General features: G+C 41.1%; 1 protein-coding gene across 2 annotated transcripts in view; it reads left to right on the forward strand.

Annotated features, from left to right (window-relative positions):
• LOC117222655 (uncharacterized) overlaps window positions 1–20,771 on the forward strand; it is a 437,318-nt gene that overhangs the window by 301,775 nt on the left and 114,772 nt on the right. The window contains exon 4 of one of the 2 annotated variants that reach the window (XM_033474470.2): window positions 8,660–8,712. The exons of the other annotated variant lie outside the window; for it this stretch is intronic. The gene's annotated coding sequence lies outside the window, so the exon portion shown is untranslated. The remainder of the gene's footprint in view (window positions 1–8,659; window positions 8,713–20,771) is intronic. 2 annotated transcript variants of the gene reach the window in all.

Consider the following 20,771-nt stretch of genomic DNA (forward strand, 5'->3'; position numbering starts at 1 on the left):
TATTGTGTAATATATATAATTAATATCATATATATCATATTGACATTAACATTATTACATATATTATTATATATTAATATCATTATAATCTATATAATACTTAAATCCATTATACTTGAGAATTAACCAACTCGATAGGTTTAGTGTTAAGTATTGTTAACTATTTTCTCAATCGTTGTGTAACTTCGAAGTTCAATACTGGGTGAACACAATAAGGAAATTTATAATTGAGTAGGAGGCAAATCACGCGGAAAATAGCAGCCACGTGTCGGTTGCAGAGGAACTCCGGGAAGAGCGCCTTTCACTTTGAAGCAGAATGTTGCAATGATTTCGTTATCCGTGGGATCTCGTGCGGTGTATATAAGGAAGCCAGTGCTGGGAAATTTCGGACGCTCCGTCCAAAATATAGTTACCGCTCGGCCTGCAATATATTGCAATATTCATGGTCCAAGGCTCGCAGTAGGGAAAATATCTGGAGCAGAAAATTACGCTGTCCTTATAAAGTGTTCCAGCGTGCGCTTGTCAGAATTTGAATCTTGAGCAGACTTTCTTCCTCCGGATCAATTATCCGGTCAGTTATCCTGTGGTTAATAGGGTATTACGCTGCACAGTCTGGTGATTGCGTAACATCTTATCTGAATGTACAATTCTAAACAAGGTCTAATATCAGAAGCAACCACAACTACTGACTTTTCTTGTTTCTCTATACAATTAAATCGTTTTATTTACATATCCAATAATACTTGGGATTATTTGTAATTTTATGTATTAATTTTGTTCAATATATTTTTTGAGATACTCCTTTTGAAGCTGTTATTTCTTCTATGAATACGTCGAGTCTAGTATCGGTCGTACATGGATGACAGTAATTTTTTATCAAGTTTTCAAGATTCATTTTTATTTCAATGTATTCGAACTAACTGAATTTTACTGCGATATTTGACATACAAAAAAATTGAACAAATAATTCCTGTGATAAGTTCCAAGTTTCTAGTTTCGATTTCATTCGTTCAACGACTTTCATAATATAGGCATTTTTGTAATTGATATCCGGCACATGACGTGTTAATAAAACACGTGAAAATTTCAACGAATCGTCAGAGAATAAATAATCAAATAACAATGTTTATACTCGGGGTCTAAAAACGTGCAGAAATGATGTTAGTTTCATTTTGAAAAGATAATAATATTTGTTGCACTGATCCACAGGTCAAGTATTTTTAGTATAGTGTTAAGTGTTCATTTTGTAGAGACAAGCGTCGTTCGCTTGGCGCATCACGGCTTGAAAAATAAAAGAGGCCGTTGCTCGCGCGGAGTATCATCGACAGAAAAATGAGGATAACGAACTGCTCCTCCCTCGCAGTGTCGCAGGCTCTTCTTCCTCGGAGGGCGAAGAGGTTCGCCCGCGTGAATAACGACACCTGTCGCGGGTGTAAAATGCAAGGGCGGATGGATGGAACGGCTGCCTCATTTTTTCGCGCATCCTTCGAGATAGTTTTAAAACATTGCGTCAGCGTTGTCTGCCGCTCCGCCAGATTGAACTTGAACCGTGCTCTTCGTCTTCCCGCGGAGACTGAAACCGGCTTTCGTCGCGATCATGCGATACTTCAGTTTCTTATCCTCGGCGTAAGGAAGCTATTAATAATATCCCCGCGATTTTTCTTCGACAATTTTTGCGTCAAGCGGTCCCTTAGCGAACCTAGTCAGGACACATTTATGGGCAACGATTCCTCTTCGAGAGACGAAATATTAATATTTCACAATTGTTCACAATACTCTTCGAATATATATATAAAAAAAAGTGTTGCCTTAAATACTGCTTTGGGATCCTTTTATGCAAAATAAAATATACGATCTTCAAGGTTGTGGGCACAATTTAAAATAGTATAGAATGTTTATTTACCATTTGAATCATCCTTGCATTCTTAACATTTGTTTAATCGTAGTTTGAAAAATATTTCAAAAGTCTTTTACAGTCAACGAAAAATTATGTTTACGAAATTGTGTGCAGAATTTCAAGTAAAGTGCACTATGCATTATTTGAAACGGCATTTTTCTCATTCTTGCACGGAACACGTTCGTTAAGGTAATTACGAAAAATTGATTGCAGCGCTGTAAAAGACAATTATCGATAAGGTTTATTTTAGACTTATCATTGTACGCAGCTCTTCACGAGCATAGTTGCGAAATTATCGAGTCGACGGAGTCTCGTAGGCTCACCGTGAAAACTGAATGACCGATCCTTGTATTTCTCGTTTGATCATCGAGATCTCCCTCGCAGCGAGAATTTTTCGAGCTGAGCCCTCCTCTCGAGCCGGGCTCGTTCAACCTGAGCTGCGAATCCGTCATTTTTTCCTGGCTGTCGATCCCTTAGAGCCTCTCCAGGCATCCTCACAGGCGATTTCACTGTGTCCGTCCGACGTCCCGTGCAGTTTTTCCAAATTTATGTGCCAGTCCGATCGTAAAAGATCCCTGTCCGCGACAGCCGGTCAAAGTAATTCTGTTCTCGGTCAAGTAGTTCTTTACCGTGTCCCGGTGAGGCTAACTTAAATTTGTTTCATCGGACACCGTGATCATCGACGGGAAATAACTCATCAATTTCCGGACGGTCGTTGCGCAACAAGAAACGTATGAACGTCTGCGGTAACGTGTAGTCATACTTTCATTATTCCTGCAAACACTAGATCTCGCAGAATTCAATTATACAGCACGGGAATATTTTTGTATCTCTGTTACCGTGAAATTGGAGAATGTCGACTTTCACCGGTGAATGTCAACAGATACCAAATACGTCGGTGAAAGATCGAATATTTCATTACATTGTTGTACATTCGGACCCTCTCCGGTGTGTGTCGACAATCACAGATATGCTCTGGTGGAGGTCCAAAACCTGTCATTGCAAAAGGAAGTGTTCCACAAATAAATGCAGTTGTAAAAGCAAGGGACTCTTGTGCCATTCAAAGTGTCATAGTAGTTTAAGTTGTTGCAATAAATAAGATTTGAATCACATAAGTAAGTAATTTTTTTATTACTATTATTTTCTTTTCTCGTGTAGAATGTACCGTGTATTTTAAATTCTTGGTCATTCCTTTCAGAAAGAGAGGCGAAGAAAATATTACGGAGAAGAAACTATAAATCTCCAACATGTTCAACATGCACCATTAATGCATGGCGAATGTCAACATTTACCGGTGTAAGTCAGAAATAAGGGTATTTAGCAAATATTTCGGACATACACCAAGCGACTACGTGAATGTTGACATTCACCGGTGAAAGTCGACATTCTCCAGATTTCGGTGTTTCACTGTAACATCTCTATAGCGGATTAAATTGTTGCAAGCACAGTAATATCTGCAAGTCAATGGTTTATTCTGCTCGGTATAAAGTTTGAAGAAGATATTGCTCGTTGACAATATACCCACGGCGCGTCGAACTTTCTAATGAAAACAGTTCCAATAAATGTCACAGTTCCCAATCAAACGAGGTCTTCATTTTTAATAAAAGCATCCACCGTGAACATATATTCAGCGACTTTCTGTCGTCGGCTCATTTATAATTCAGTAACGGGTATTTCAGAAAATATCGGCTCAATAATTTCCCGGGCGATTCAGAATTATCTCCCGGTATATTTTCGTTCGCATGCGACCGTCGGTAAAAATGCATGCGATCGGTTGTGGAAGAGCTGACCAATAATAATTTATCCGCGATGTAATTGTAATTCGTCGGCGATTTTTTCTCGCTGATTCTCGCGAAGCGATAACTCAGAGGCGGCGCCATAAAGTGTAAAATGAATTCGTTTCACGGCAGGAGAGGCGCTTAATGCATTCATCGCTTCTGAATGAATCTTTTTCAGAGCGAATAACTTCGCGCAGTGCCGTACAACGTTACAAAACGGGCGAGAGAGAGAGAGAGAGAGAGAGAGAGAGAGAGAGAGAGAGAGATGGAGAGAGAGAGAGAGAGAGAGAGAGAGAGATGGAGAGAGAGAGAGAGAGAGCGCGGCGGTGCCCCGTTACAAAGACGTATAAAAGTCGCCATTAATCACCCTCGAATTTATTGCCCCAGAGCCGGCGGCGGGCCGGGGTGAACAATTAAAATTTGCATTCCCCTCGAAGCGCTCTCCATTCACCGTACATACATACAATCGTTCCGCCGTTGGGAGACAAATTGATATTCCACTTGACGCGAACGGAAGCTAATAACCGATACAAATGGCGTGCGCGCGTGCTCAAAAATTCAACTGAACGCCGCCGCCGCCACCGCTGCAACCTCTCTCGCCCCTGCAGCTGCAACTGTTGCGACCTCCGAGCTCGAAAACAGCAATGGTGCCATTGTTAACCCGATTCGATTGACTGATATTTCATCGACGCCGATACCGTGCCGCCCACGCGCCGACGGTAATCAATGCAGCTTTCAACGTGGAAAGCAAACTGCCGAAGGCGCTTATCCCTTTCATATGCAGTCTACGCAGTCTGGGCCACTTAAAACTTTGATTGCAACAGATGTCATATATGTTCTCCGTGCAATTTTTATACGCAGTGGAACAGCCAAGTCAAATTTAATCAGAGGTCAGACTTTGCCAAATCTAAATGAATTCGATCTTGTCGCATGCTTATATACAGTTACAGTAAATTCTCCCTAATTGACGCGTAGTTTGTACACAAAAATGGACAATTTGGGAAGAGAATACATTACTATTAGAGGATACTATTACATTATATTTCATTATATTACATCATATTACATCATATTACATTATATTATATTATATTACATCATATTACATTATATTACATTATATTACATTAAATTACATCATATTTCATTATATTACATTATGTTACATTATATTACATTATATTACGTCATATTACATCATATTACATAATATTACATGATATTACTTCATATTACATTATATTACATTATATTACATTATATTACAATATATTACATTATGTTATATTATGTTACATTATGTTACATTATATTCCATTATATTACATTATATTATAAACTGCAAACAAATTGCCTTTCGTCTTTACAACTGAATCAGATATTTAGATGACCACCACTACATAAACCACCCAACTGATAAGGAATAGGTACGAAAATCGCAATTTGCAATCGACTATATTGCACAATTTCCAAAAGAAGTAAGTCCTCTCCATCGTACAGTATACCTAAAATTCCACGTTTCGTTAAACGATTATTCAAACACGATCAAATAATCAGCATCTTATAAAAAAGATATATTTTCATACTGAACCGAGTACACAGAATCGTCCTACGCAAGAATCCCCATCCATCTTCTGCGATTCAGGCAGAAAAAAATGTCCACAGTTGAAAACGTGACATTTTTCCACGAAAGCTAAGAACGACGAGAAAATATAACTTTGTCATAAGAATTCTAGATTCAAGTTAAAAATATGGCAGGTTTCAAATATTTTTTCCGGGAGCCTGGCACGACGTTTGCACGCTGCACTGTCGTCAGGTTGGTACGCATTCTCGGATAATCAGGTCGTTAATGCGACGCCGTGCGTCGGTAGAAGTTACTCCCGCGGCGCGAGGGAAAACTTTCGGCTCTGCCCCGCTCGGATCTGCTCGGCTCGGCTCGGCTCGGCTCCGGCTTGGTTGCCACTTACGCGCAAGATGCATGCTAAAGTACTTTTCAAGTTTCGCTGAGCACACGGACGCAGCTGAGTTGGCTGGCTGCGGTGTCCGTGTGCTGCGACACGGGGCCGCGTTGCTTGTAAATGCGGCTCCTTGCATTATTAATCCTCCAGAGATACCGTGGCCCGGCTGTTATTGCGGTTACATCATAATTCGCAACAACGTTCCGCTCCGCTGTACAACTATGGCGCAGTTTCATCGCGCCGCTGTCTTCCTCCTCCTCCTCCTCCTCCCCGCCTGATCTCGGGGAATCATCCACTACCACCCACCGCTATTTTCGCCCCTTCAGACTCGTACGCGCGAATCGGGATTGGCCACCGGAAACGCGTGATAATTAATCCCCCATTATACTGAGACTGACGGGATTCGGTTGCTGATCGGTGAAGTTCTCAATTTGATCGAATGGAGTTCGGCTTGAAATCGGGCAGCACGCTTCTCGTGATACTTTTGAGGTTATGCATGAGGAGAATTTTTGCAAAATTTGTGGCGGTTGTTATGGTAAAAGTTCATCAACGTTGGCGATATTGAGTTTGTAATGTTGAGAACTAGCATAGGCTATTAGTATAGGATAGACGTTTATAATTTGAATTTGAATCGGATCGAGTATTTTTCAATAAAAAATATTTCGATTTCGTCCATTTCTATATTTATAGAATTTATTTGTATTAGTTTGTGTACCTTGTCTATATTTATATTATATATTTATTATTATACAGAGTGTCCCAAAATAATGCTATTTCCGGGAAATAAGGGGTTCCTGAGATCATTTGGAGTAACTTCTTCCGAAAGTTGCTAAAAATTCTACGAGGCTTCGTTTACGAGTTATTATAGAAAAACAGTGACCAATGAGAGGCGAGTTCGAGTAGGCGCGCGGCGGCCGAGTCAACGAGCACTCGACTGCCTTGCGCCAACCGAGCTCGTCTTTGATTGGTCAGTGTTTTTCGTTAATAACTCCTAAACGAAGCTTCGTAGAACATTTTCGCTAAGGAAAAAGTTACTGCAAATGACCCCAGGAACCCCTCATTTCCCGGAAATACCATAATTTTAGGACACCCTGTATATTTATATTATTTAAATAAATTTACATATTATATATGTATTTAACGTTGTGATAAATTCGTCATAGCTGTCTACAATTTCGTTCATTCAAATTTGTTTCATAATTATGTGCTTTCCTTTGCGTTTCTCTTATTTTATATTGCATCGTTTTATTACGTTTATTTTAATTCTAACAAACGTATAATTTTCTAAAAGTAGCACGACCGAGCCGACAAATAAAAACATAGGGTTCGGTACCATAGAACGACATCATCTCGTAAGTCACAGCAAAACCCGTGCCGGAGAAGGTTCCTTTTTTATATTTTCGTTTGCATTTTTCATTTAACTTTTCCGTGTGATTTTCGCTCGATCCTCGGTATCCCGACTATTGTCTTTTCACTTTACTGTCGCGGAAATACACGGACAGGGTGTGGAAGGGTGTGGAAGGGTCTCGAGTGGTAATCCTTGGGATTCGAACTCGGAGCATCTTGGTGGAAGGCAGCTATTCTGCTGATTGCGCTACCGAAGACGATAGTCTTTACGTCTTTTTAGGAATGGGAACCTTAACTTCTTCGACTCGCAACTTCTGCCGTTGTCGCGATAGCTTCTTGCTTCTCGATTGTGCCACTCGACTCTCCGACGCTGCGAAGAATGTACGATAGCAAAAATCATTTTCGAAGCGTCCGATAGTCCATCAATTGGATCCTGAAGGAGTCACATAGGCACCGATGCCCTTGAATAAATATTGTTCACTTCCGTGTTCGAAGACGATAGAAATATTCTAGACGACCGAAATTCTAAATTTAAGCCGATTAAGATGGCCAAAATTACCCGTGCAGGTTATTTAACGACTATTATACCGTTCGATAGCTGACCAAGAAAACCCTGTAACTTGTCATGTCCCCTCTCCGTTGGCTTTTTAAAATTTTGACAAGAACGTGGCTTATTTTGGACATCAAGCCGCACATTATAGAATATTGTGTAATAATAATAATAACGAGTATTTCTTGGTCAGCTATCGAAAGGTATTATACTCGTTAAAAAATCTCTAAGGGCTATTTCGACCGTCTTAATCGGCCGGGCCCTTTACGAAGTCGAAGCACATCATTTCCTCGGTGAAAGTAAAATTGATCGCAGCCCCGTTACAATTTAAACTCTTTAAAACCCTGGAGATTATAATGAAATTTTTACGCGGCCACGGGAATTGCAATAAAAATTAATTTCATGGCCCGGGTAATTTGAAACTCTCATAAATCTCAAAGGACGGCGATTTCTCAGCGGAAAGACCGTTTCACTTTTTTAAGATCGATAATTCGATCCATGGTTAGAGGAAAGTTAGTTGGTAAACCGGTGCTGTAAATGCTGTGAGCATTCGTAAAAGCCGGTGCCATAGCTTCCGGCGAACTTATTCGACAGCGCCGTCGAACAAAACGTCGATGCAGCTTTACCGAGTAAACTCTGGACACTTAACAGTTTCGAACAGCATTACCGAATTTCCGCTAAGCATTCGGATCGCATCGCGCACAATGGGATCTGCCCACGCGATACCGTTCGGTGAAACAAAATCTCGCCGCGAAGCAATTCCGCCAACTAACCCCCGAAACTAAATACTCGACAGTTTTGAACAGCGTTCACGTATTTCCGGTTTCCCTTAGCCCTGCGACGAGACGGAATCGTAACCTCCGATAGCAAAACTTCCGGGCTTGAAATCTGTGACTTAGGAATCAAACGATAACGGCGAAACATTTCTTAAATTCACATGTCTTGTACGTAAATTGGATCTATCTGATCCGAAACGAAGCTATAATTTCTCATTTTTTGTTGTTGTTCAATCGTTGCTTGAACTGTAACTTCTTCATATTCTCAAATTTATAATAGACATTAATAAATTCTTTCAGAATTTTATGTAATTTATAACATGCTTTTTAACGAAGAATGTTTTCATTTTTAGGTACATATACGTATCTGGAACTTGTGGACCGTGTTTCGTTTTATTCCAAGCAAGTATGCAGTTATTTATATTAAAATAAAGAATAAATTACATATATATTTTTTACGAATTTCAATTACTGTACGCGTCGCGGTATTCTATTTGCAATGTTACAATACGGAATTATACAGGGTGTCCCGAAATTATGGTACTTCCGGGAAATTAGAGATTAGTGAGGTCATTCGAAGCAACTTTTTCCTTTACAAAAATTTTTTACGAAGCATCGTTAACGAGTTATTAACGAAAAACATTGACCAATGAGAGGCGAGCTCGGTTGGCACGAAGCGGCCCAGCCAACGAGCGCATGAAGCCTAGTTCCGCTCATTGGCTCGGCCGCCTAGCGCCAGGCGAGCTTCCCCCTCATTGGTCATTGTTTTTCCTCAATAACTCATAAACAATGCCTCGGAAAAAATTTTTGTAGAGGAAAAAGTTGCTTCAAATCACTCCAGGAACTCCTCATTTTCTGATAATACCATAATTTTCGGACACCCTGTATACGATAGCAATTATACATATAATAGATATTTGGTGTCGATAGTAAGTTGATCTCGATTGACGACTGTCCGTCGATACAATAGTTACGTGGCAACCCTTATCTCCTATTATTTCCGTAGGGGTTGCGTCCACCACAGAGCTGTATTACATTACAACGACTTGATTTAGACATGTTGCCGTAACATTGCCCTCCTTATCGCCGTAGCAAATTAACCATATGTTAATATAGGTTGCCATGTAACTGATGTATCGACGGACGTCGATCCGTCGTCAGTCGAGATCAACTTACTATCGATACCAAATATCTGTAATACACATAATTGCGCATATAATTTCGCATTGGAATATTATACAGCATGGTTAAAATTACAATTTATAACAACTAAATGAACTAAATTTATTCTTTGGTCTTGTTTTGCACAAACACGTTACAGTGAGCACAACGTTTTAATTTAAACAATTATAGTCAATTATATTCTCAGTCAGAAGTAAATTACCTTCAGAAATAAATTAACGTTCTAAATTAGTGGAAGCATTCTCAGAAGTGTACTATACAATTTTCAAGTATGCTCGGACCATAAATTCGACCAAATTAATTGTAGGAAAAGGGAATGCCCAGGTTTCAGATGGAATTGTTTGAATATTAATTTGACGACGTATAACGAGACGCTTTAAGACAATTTATCACAATGTTGCGCAATGTGGGCACAGCGTACACTGCTTTAGTCCATTCCAGCGGTCCCGACACTATCATTTATTTCTTCCGTACTCGGAATAAAATTCCGCGTCCCTTCCGGTTACCAGCGGCGTTACAGCGGCATTGTTATTTCCCAAGACGAAGATCCACGAAAAAAGATGCACAGGCGGAGAGGAAGGGGGAGAGAGAGAGAAAGAGAGGGGGAGAGAGAGAGAGAGAGTGGATAACGCTGCAACGAGACGGCAATTTGAAACGGTCAGCTGACCAGAGCTATCCGACCGGCAAGCGTTTAATCGACTGAATCGTCACGGCGCAACTCGCATTGATTCGTTTCACCTCTGAGCTCTCTGGGATTCTCATGGAAATGCTCGTAAATCCGTCGGACGATTTTAATAATAAACGAGCTGTAGAATTTTATACGCTGTCGCATTTTTATGGACCGATCGGACGGTGCGCGCGAAGTTTTATCTTCCTCGTCGACGAGATCCACCAACGAAACGATGAATGCAACTCCATTATCTTTTTTTCAGTATAGAGATCTTCGATTTAATAATGGCATGCGACGCTTTTCAAATAAAAGTAATAATTTTCTAGACGAACGTTGAGTTATTTCAATCTCGGCTACGTTCGTACAATTTAATGTGCTACGAGACTGCAGGACAAAAAATTGAATGCAAAATTCTGTGGACATGTTATTGAAGGACGATTCCACTTTTTCAAGAGATGGTAGTTTCAGTTACAGGTAAATTTGTTAGGTATTTGAATTTGTTGAATTTTCGAGAAGTTTGTCTTATTATTTAATGGCATATTTTACATTCGATGCGTAATAAAACACCAAGAAAAAAATCGTACAACGAATTTTTATGACATGTTGAAAATTGCAAGCTTGAGCACTTGGCAGTTTCGTTCGCGAATGAATTCGTTGAATTGCGTACAGATGTGTAAAAGAAACAGTTCAGGGAGATTAAAATATAGACATGCAGTTTGTTCCACGATTTTTTATTGAAACGTTACACTGGGTTAAACATCGACATGAATTGTCTTAAGATGCAACAATCTCCCGAAAAATGTTCCCAAATTCAAACTTCTGTACAGAGTGAACAACATTTTTCTTCCGACTTAAATTAAATGGACTTATAGAATAAAGTCTCTCCTTTCGATCGAGTCCACAAAAATCGACCTGCGATTTTTTCCCCGCCTTCTATTATAGTTCGAACGACACGCGGTAGAATAAGCAACTATGATCAGTCGCGCGCGTCGAATTCAGACTCGCCTCCTTAAATTTCCATCAGCCTTATTTATACAATATAATTCGAACCTCGATAACCATATTATCCTCCTGGCGAGAAATAAATTACAATTTAATATTTTCGAAGAAAATTGGGGTCGTCCGAGGACCTCGAAATTTCCATTTGGAAAGCCAAGGATTTGAAAACTCGGGGCGACCTAATCCACCGAAGGTCACCCGATCTTCCACGTGCCTTGGGCACGCCGAGCTGTCCATTGTCAAGGGTAGCCTCGTGGCAGAATCGGAACACCCGCATTACCCTAGTTAAGAGACATTTAAATTCGAAACGACGGGGCCTCGAACATAAACGGTGAATAATCGTTTTTGTTTGCCGGGAGAGGCCGTCTCGCGGGATTACGCTATCGTTCGCGTAGTCTTTGTCGCGAGCTTATGTTAATTCGATAGCGAGCTCCCCGGCGCGACGGTCGAGCAGTTTTGTGTCCCGAACTCACCCAGCGTTATTATAAAAAGCGGAGCCGGGTCTTTGAACGGCGACAGAGGACCAGGGGCCGTTCACCACTTTGTGGATTGACGCTTAAAAACTGACAGCCCCCACGGTTTTTCTCCGGTGTTATTCCGAACTCCGGCATTCGAAGAATTGCTATCGAACTTTTTATGGGATACGATGGAAATTGGAGCGTGTCTCGCCGGGGAGCCGCTTTCTTTGCCTGTTATCGGTATTCCGGTAGTACGTGGCTGTTTCCGCGGGCCGTTTTATGCGTTCGCTTGCCCAGATCAAATCATGCTCAGTCGGAGGACGCGAGTTGTGTCCGTCGATCCAAGTCTTTGATTATACGACGTCCAAAAACCAGAATGAGAAAAATCGTGACTGATAATGTGGCGCTAGTAACGTGTTTATACCGAACGTTTCTCGACGTAAATATTGACACCTGCTCTTCGGATAAAAAATCTGATGTGTAACCTTCAGGAAGAGTCAGATATTTCCGAACGCATTTTTACGTTATGCAAAGAAAGTACCTTAAATTTGTAAATAAAGTACGAACCACTCTTCTAATCATAAAAATTGAGAAACATATTTTAGATTAACTAAAAAGAGAAACATATTTTAGATTAACTCATTAACATTTTCGGTTAACACATTTTTGTAAACTTGTTGCGTTTAGAGCTTCGATAAAAAGTTCCTCTTTAAAGAAGGTAGCAAAAAAATTCCGTGGAATTTGTAAGTAAAGTTAGTAAGGTTAATATTACCTGTAAGAGCAAGGTCAGATGTAACTCGAGATTTCCCATGAGTGGATCGAGTAATCAACGCACGCGTCGAAAAATACACGAAAACTTGATCCAGTTACAGTGCACAGTAATCGAAACAAGACGTAAATTCGTTTCAGTTTTACTGAATTATTTCGCGTAAAAAAATATATCTAAGAAATCGATTATATTATTGCTTTCCCGTAATTTAGACAAGTTTTATTGGCCCTGTATAAACATTCATTTTTATTTATGTTATATTTATTATCGCAATAAAACATTTGTAATAATTGTTTGGAAAATTTAGGGTACTATAATAATAAATAATAAGTTATTGAACGAACGTATACGGGGTGTCCCATAATTATGTTAACATCCAGAAAGAAGTGATTCCTGAGGTCATTTCAAGTAACTTTTTCCTTAGCGAAAATGCAATCCACCGCTTTGTTTACGAGTTATTAACGAAAAACACTGACCAATGAGAGGCGAGATTAGCCGAGCCAACGAGCGGTCGAAGCCCAATTCCACTGATTGGCACGGCCGTCTAGCGCTAGGCGAGCTCGCCTCTCATTGGTCAGTGTTTTTCGTTAATAACTCGTAAACACAGCGGCGGATTGCATTTCCGCTAAGGAAAAGGTTACTTCGAATGACCTCAGGAATCATCCCTTTTCGGATGGTGACATATTTATGGTTACCACCCTGTCTAGGTCTTAACAAGTTAAAGTTTCGATTCGGTTACAAAAATTACAGATCATATTTTATTAAAAAAAAATCAATATCTGTTACAATAATAATGTTATCTTTCAATATAAAGAAAGTTATTGTGGAGGCACAGTTTTCGGGTAGTGTTTGTTCGTAATTAATAGTACTCTCGCGTGCGGTGATAGAAAGTTCTTTTTTATTTCGCGGACTATGTCTGCGGACGAGTCGCGATACAGTGATCGAGTTTGATTTTTCGTTTCGCCGTTTGCCCTGGTAAAATTCTTGAACAACCCTGATTGGTCAACCCCACGCGTTGGGCCTTTCCAATCAGCGTTGCTCATTTTGTCCTTTTTACCGCCCGCTCCTTACGCTCTTTGCGTATTTTCGAGACGGCTTGGTAATCGGAGGGGATGATAAGTTGTACGTGACAACGTGTGGAACTTTTCCTCCGGGTCACCCACGTCGGACCACATGGCCTTTGGGTCGCTGGGCCCGCTTCGAGTACCCTTCGGAAACTCTCCTAATTTATGACGGTCTCTTTAGCTATTGAGGAATTTCTTAAAAGACTCTACTGCAAACATGTGCTATCAAGTGGTGAGCTTGTCTTCTCAAAAATAGCTTCTTCGAAGGAGAGTCATAAATTACGTTGGCCGTTTGCACGAGGACTGAAGATCTTATCGTGCGCACGACTGGTCGCTACACAGTAATCGACACATTTACCTTACCGTTCCAACTTTTCCCAAATGAGATGATCGCAAAAATTGTGCTCAGTGTTGCGCAAACATGGTCGCGCACGTGATCCATTTAGGGACTCCATCGATCGGCAATGATTCGAATCCTGCGCAGCGGATGCTCGGCTCGTTAGCGGCCGACTAACGAACATATTTTCGTTCGCGCTTCGTTACTCGGATGGGATAACAGGAAGTTTGTAACAACGTTGCGGCTCGCGTCGTTGCACCATAGGATTAAGGAACATTCTCCGTAAGAAATTTTCCCCGTCGGATTCCGGAAGACGGAGTCGCGCTTCCGATTCGTTGGCAAGCCACCCGGTATAATGTTGTAAAAATACGACGACAAGTGGCGTCGGCGTAGTCATGAATAATTCAGTCGGATGCCGGAAAAATGAGTAACAGGCGGACCGGGGACGCGGGCCGTGGGGAGGAAGACTGTTAAGATCCTTCCGTTCAGACCTTGGAATATCGAGCGGATGCCTCGATTTTTGTCAGCGGGAACCTAATGCCGGGGGACGAAATTCAAATTCCGCAGAATTGTCGCAGTTCGGGTAGAATGGTGAAAACGACAGCCTGGACGAATACAAATATCGTCGATCGTCTTCGGTCGAGTAGACATCGCCTTTCTGTGCAGATACCGCGTTAAAATATTAGGTCTACCGGAAAGTTCTGTCCGTTTTTGAATTGAAATGTAACACAATTTTCATAGATTTAATAATATTTATTGTAGAATATACTTTCCGTCGTTACTTATGACTTCTTGCCAGCGTGATGGCAGCTTGTAAATGCCATTTTTAAAAAATGATTTATTTTTAGAGGCGAAGAACTCGACTAGTGCTTGGTTGACATCGGCTTCAGTTTTGATTTCTTTTTCCTGTAAAAAGTTTTGCAAAGAGAGAAACAAGTGATAATCGGAGGGTGCTATGTCTGGGGAGAATGGCGGATGCGACAGAATTTCCCAGCCTAGCTCTGCGATTTCCTGACGAGTCGCCAAAGCAGCATGTGGTCTGGCATCATCATCGGTAGCCATGTTTTCACGATCGGGTCTCGCTTAATAATGACATGAGACATCTTTGTTTCAGTTTATTTAGAAGAGTACTCGTGTGTAAATGCAACGATAAAGAGAGATAGTCATATATGTCTCAAATCAACATGTGCATATGGATTGAAACTTGAAGTGACACTATCGGACAGAACTTTCCGGTAGACCTAATAGATTGTTATTTTATACAATAAATTCTCCCTAATTGATGCTCACATTGTACACAAAAATGGACAATTTGGGAAGAGGAGATACCTAATATAGCCTCGCGCCTCGTTTTTATAGTTCTTGACAATCGGTAACTATAAAAACGAGCCGCAAAGCTAGAATAATCGTATCTTCTCTTCCCAAATTGTCCATTTTTGTGCAGAATCTGAGCGTCGATTGGAGAGAATTTACTGTAGTCGTGCGTTGATAAACAGTAAAATCAGCTCGCTCGGAAAAGCAGATTAAGATTGTCTATGAGGATAATGGATTCGTACAGTTCGCTATTTGGTAGTGGAATTAGTCGCGAGTTGTCAGACAGTGGAATAAACTTGTGGCTGATGGGAGAGGGTTAGATACGGTTGTGCTCAGATAGAGGATTTGTGATGCGTAATCTGTTTAAGTGGAATGTGTTCGTTCTGGTCAGACAAGGGATTACTAATATGTAGATTACGCAGATAGAATATGGTCGTTCTGTTTGGATAAAGGATTACCGACATGCAGGATACACGAATAGAATGTAGCTGTTTTGGCCAGAATGATTTTCGGATAATCGTTGTGATAGTGTTTTGCATAATTATGTGAATGCATAGAAAAGATAAGACAACGTATTACATTGACTTGGCAAGTATAAGAAGAATAGAAGCATCTGTGATTAGATAGGAAGCATAGCTCGGTAAATTGACAGGCTCTAAAGGAAATCTAATCGCGACGATTAGAAACGGAAATTTAATAAGACGGGATGAAGAAATTCGAGCAAGATAGGACGGGATTTCGATACATTTCACTATTCGAGATCTCGAGGTCCCGAAAGCTTCGGGACTGTGCTCGGTACTTGGATGGTCTCAGACGGTCTCGTGCGACCACGGGCAGTCTCGGTTTCTACGCATAAATAGGATATGTAAGGATCTATAAGCGGCCGCCTGAGACCGGCCGAGACCGGCCGAGACCACCCGAGACTATACGAGACCGGCTGAGACCGGCTGAGACCGGCCGAGACCGCTCGAGACCGCACTAGGCCGTCTGAAACCGCCCGATACCGGCCGAGACCAGCCGAGACCGCCCGAGACCGCCCGAGACTACCTGAGAACCGAGCGCAGTCCCGAAATTTTCGGAACCCGAAACATATGGGAACTCGAGATCGCGAACAGTGAAGTGTGTGGGGATCTCGCTCGATTCCGCCCGACTCTTTCCGACCCGGCCCGAACTTCGGGTTCCCGAGACTCGGGCGGTTCTACAAATTCCTATTAGTCAGAAGCCGCAATAGCGTAGTTCAGATTTAAAAAATTGAACATATCAGATATTATATTTAGAACTCGGTAGGAGAGATCAATTCCTGATCAGAAAAAACATCACTAATGTGAACGTAAGTAAACAAAATTTCATTTCATTACACGATAGAGAAGACTATTCTCTCATTTAATCAGGTATTAGAATACAAATGGATATGACTGAATAATTGGAATATGTTCCTCAGGTCGGAAGCTTCATGGATGAGTTCTAATTTAACCTGAACAAATAAAAATCAGTAGAATAGATCAGTGACTGATCAGATCAACAAGTAATCTCCTTTTTTCATGAACTGGAAATACACTATTCCACAAATTTCTAGATGTTGAATTAGACGAATAAAAATCAGTAAAATAATTTCCTTTGCCATTGAAGCAGATAAACAATTCCTAAAATATACGAATAAATTCCTGAATATACGAAACGATCATATCGTGTCTCCATATCGAGTCAGATGATTGAAAACCAGTAGAATATGCCAATGATTGATCACGCAAGCGAGTAACTTTATCTTTTCACAAAATAGGAATAGACAATTACTCATGATATACAGGATGTCCCAAAAATGTCTCGCAATCCGAAAGTAGGAGATTCCTGAGGTCATCTGAAGCAACTTTTTCCTTAGCGAAAATGCAATCCGCGGCTTTGTTTACGAGTTATTAATGAGAAACAGTGACCAATCAGAGGCAAGATCATTTCGCGCGAGACGGCCGAACCAACGAGGGGAACTGGGCTGCGTGCACTCCGCGCGCCAGCCGAGCTCGCCTTTTATTGGTCAGTGTTTTTCATTAATAACTCGTAAACGAAGCCTCGGAGAACATTTTCGCAAAGGAAAAGTTGCTTCAAATCATCTCAGGAACCTCCCATTTCCGGATTGCGAGACATTTTCGGGACACCCTGTATATATGAACAGATGTGTCAATTCTCAGATTGGACAAACAAAAAGAAGGATAATAATTCTTTAACGGATCAGACAAAGCAAGTAATTTCGTTCCCAACGAGAAAGCTGGAAACCAGTAGCATAAGTAACCCACATAATTCCCGGCGAAGCAAGTGGAAAATTTTCAATTCCGTATTCGATTAGACCTAATTTCTGATATCGGAAAGTATTAAAGTACTTATTTCGCTCGGCGAATCCCTCGGTTCGAGTCAGGAACGTTCGAAAACACTAAAGAAGAAATTCCGCGCGGTCCACTTTTCCATCTTCTCTCGTTTCCTTCTCCCTTTCTTCCCCGGGCTCCTCTGCTCACCCAGTCGCAGTGCCGGGACTCCCCTCGGCCGTTGGCTCCTTTCTTCCACCGACGGACAGAGTTGTCCACGTTCATTGTGGCCGGCTGCATTCAAGAAAGTCGTCGCGCTTACAAAAAACAGGACGTCTTCAGGGGGAGCCGGCCGGCTAAAAAAATTTCTCCCGAGGAAGAGTCTCTGTTTCAGCCGGAATCGCCGTGCTGGAAAACCAGCGGGATGGAAAATGAAAACCGCGGATCCAGTAATAATTGAGTGATCCGAAAACTTTGTTGAAATCAACAAAAATACACCGACGCGGCTGAAACGCATTTTTACCTCGAGCTTTCCGCTTCGTTTGGTGTACATCACCAATTTCGCGGCGCTTTTATAGCCATTTCATAGGTGCCCGCATGGTAGATAACGCGTCAAATAGAATTCAATTTTCCGCGAAATAAAAACTCGAAATGACAATCGTTTTAACAACTCTGAATGCCAACAATTACGCGACATTAAACCGCGTGCAGTGAAACATTCAATTTGGCAAAATTGTTGTGGACGCATTATCACGTTCTAAAGCTCCGCGACGCATGCGACGAAACGTTTTTTTTTGTACGGAATTAGGCAGCACTGTATTGAATCTGATAGATCTGAAATACAATTATTCGAGCCTTGCGGCTCGTTTTTTAATCGTTGACAATCGCTAACTATAAAAACGAGCCGCAAAGCTCGAATAATCGTATCTCCTCTGTTCAAATTATCCATTTTTATTTACAAGCTGAAAGACAATTTGGGAGAATTTACTGTATTTTGATTTATTCACAAATTTCGGATACTTCATTTTACATAATGCACAGCGACTGCAAAAAATAGTTACTTATTTTTGCTTTGTCGTTGATATAATTTCCGCGGCTTCTCGAGTTTCGAGGTTGCTCGTCTTTTACGGTTTAATAAGAAGTTTCCACTGAGTAGGAGCGCGTGAATTTTCGCATAGCAGCGATCATGGTAGGCGGTGGATCACGAGATCTCTCTCGCCCGCTTTGTTGCCGCGCTCGAAATTCCAGGCCAAAGAAATTAATTGCCGAGTCGATAGCATCGCCGGCATCCGCTGATCGACGCTTTCCATCTTACGGCTGCAAAGCCGAGGCAACGGTGTTTCGGGTTACTCGTTAAACTTGCACGTTTCCGCCGGGATCCCGTCGACGAGCTTTGAAACTTATAAGGATAGTATTTTTCGGCTGTCGAACCGAGCCTCGGCTTGTCGAATCTTTAATGCCCGACTGTCTGCCGTTGAAATACAGCATCGACAACTGTGCGCCGGTTTTTCAGAGAAAATTCCACCACCCCATTCGCGATTCTGGTAAACTGTGCGCGTCCCGAAAACATAGTTGTTAAATATCTACACGTATTGCGAAAACTGTGCAACCAATTCGAGCCGTTCCCATCGCAGAAATAATTTCATGCGTGCATTTGAAAAATTGCATCTCCAGAGAGAACCAGGCCAAGACTTGAGAAATGGAATATTTTTGAATCGAATATAAAATTGAATTATTTTTGAAAATTGAATACTCGAATGGCAGTAAAATATTAATTAAGCCACAAGTATAATTTAACCCACGATGCTACAAATATTCGTACTCACGACGCACGATCACAGACTTTTGCGACACAGATTTCCAGACTTTGTTAAAAAACCGCGAGGTTGTCATTATTATAACGCGAGGCGTCTGGAGACATAGTTAGCGGTTTGAGGCACCCGAGGACAATTTTTCCGGCTGTTTAGAGGCCAGCGGAGGGCGCGGAATATTTTAGCGATTAAGCCGGACGACGACGTGAAACTCTCTCTTCTCGCAAGTTTTTCATTAAATGCGCGAGAGCGTCGGCGGCGTTATTAAAAAATTCAAGGTAATTTAACGCAGCGCCGAGAGCGCGGCGGCGAGATTCGATTCGGATTGCTCGCCCAAAATTTTTCTTTGGCGGCGGTTTCCACGGTCACGTTTCCCCGGTGGAAATGAACAAAATCTCGCCGGAAGGCGTTTCGGTTTTGAACCGGTTCTCTCGCGTGGTCGGCGTGTACGCGTCCGCCGATATTAAATCCGGCGATCTGCGGGCCGCGTTATTAGTGCCAGAGGAGAATTGGTTTAATTTCCTGCCGCGGGTAATTAACGAAATCGAGTCGCATTAATTCCCCGGGGAATTAAAGTTCGGATTAGCCGCGTACGGGCTGAATAATTCATTGGCCAAATCGTTGTTTAATTTGATTTGACGGCTCCGGTATTGTTCGGCGTTGCCTCGAGAGTCGAACGCCTAGATGTTACACCGTCTTTCGGTGTTCCTGCACCAGCTTCGTCGAGTCTCTCTCTCTCTCTCTCTCTATATATATATATATATATATATATATATATATATATATATATATATATAATTTGTCCAATTTTCCGTTGTTTCCATATTTCAAAAATATTGACGAGAAGCTTCGTTTTCGACGTCACACGATTGCCGTACGCGAATTTGCAAAATTCAGTTTATCCAAATGGCAAATATTTATCGAATTAATATATTCGCTGTTTTGCTGATAAAGTCGGCACACTGCGGATTTTATATGCATTCACGTTAAAATTAACTAGATGAAATTAATAGAATCGGATTCGCATATGGCGGATTAAATTATTACGTGCTATAACGAATAAACTTTTAATGATACAAAATGGAATTATATGTACACATATAACATTTATAATCGAACGACGAGTTAAGAGCGCGGATTGCATATTTCAGATTAGATGTTTCTGAATTTATTTTGAAATTATTGAAAGAAGGAAAGCATTATGATTTAACTTAAAGATCTGCGGTTTAATCGTCAGCACTGGGTTCGCAAAGACAAATTGTCTATAATACATTCATCTTCAATTGTATTTTATATACATATGCTTATTCGTTGATTGTACATTGCATGTCATGTTACAAAATTAAAGTGACGTTATTCCCAGAGTAACTTTTTAATGTTGTGGCATAACGTGGCTTTCGTTCGATTTATTTGGTCGTCTTTTACGTCAAGTATGGAAATTGGCTCTGTAATAATTAAGTAGAGTTTGCGCGGAATAATTAGAATTTTGCATTCGGAGGAACGGTTATCGCAAGAAGCGCGGGAATAACACGGTTCAATAAATCAGTAATATTATACCGGTTCGATT

This window comes from Megalopta genalis, chromosome 1, assembly GCF_051020955.1.
Source record: "Megalopta genalis isolate 19385.01 chromosome 1, iyMegGena1_principal, whole genome shotgun sequence".
NCBI lineage: Eukaryota > Metazoa > Arthropoda > Insecta > Hymenoptera > Halictidae > Megalopta > Megalopta genalis.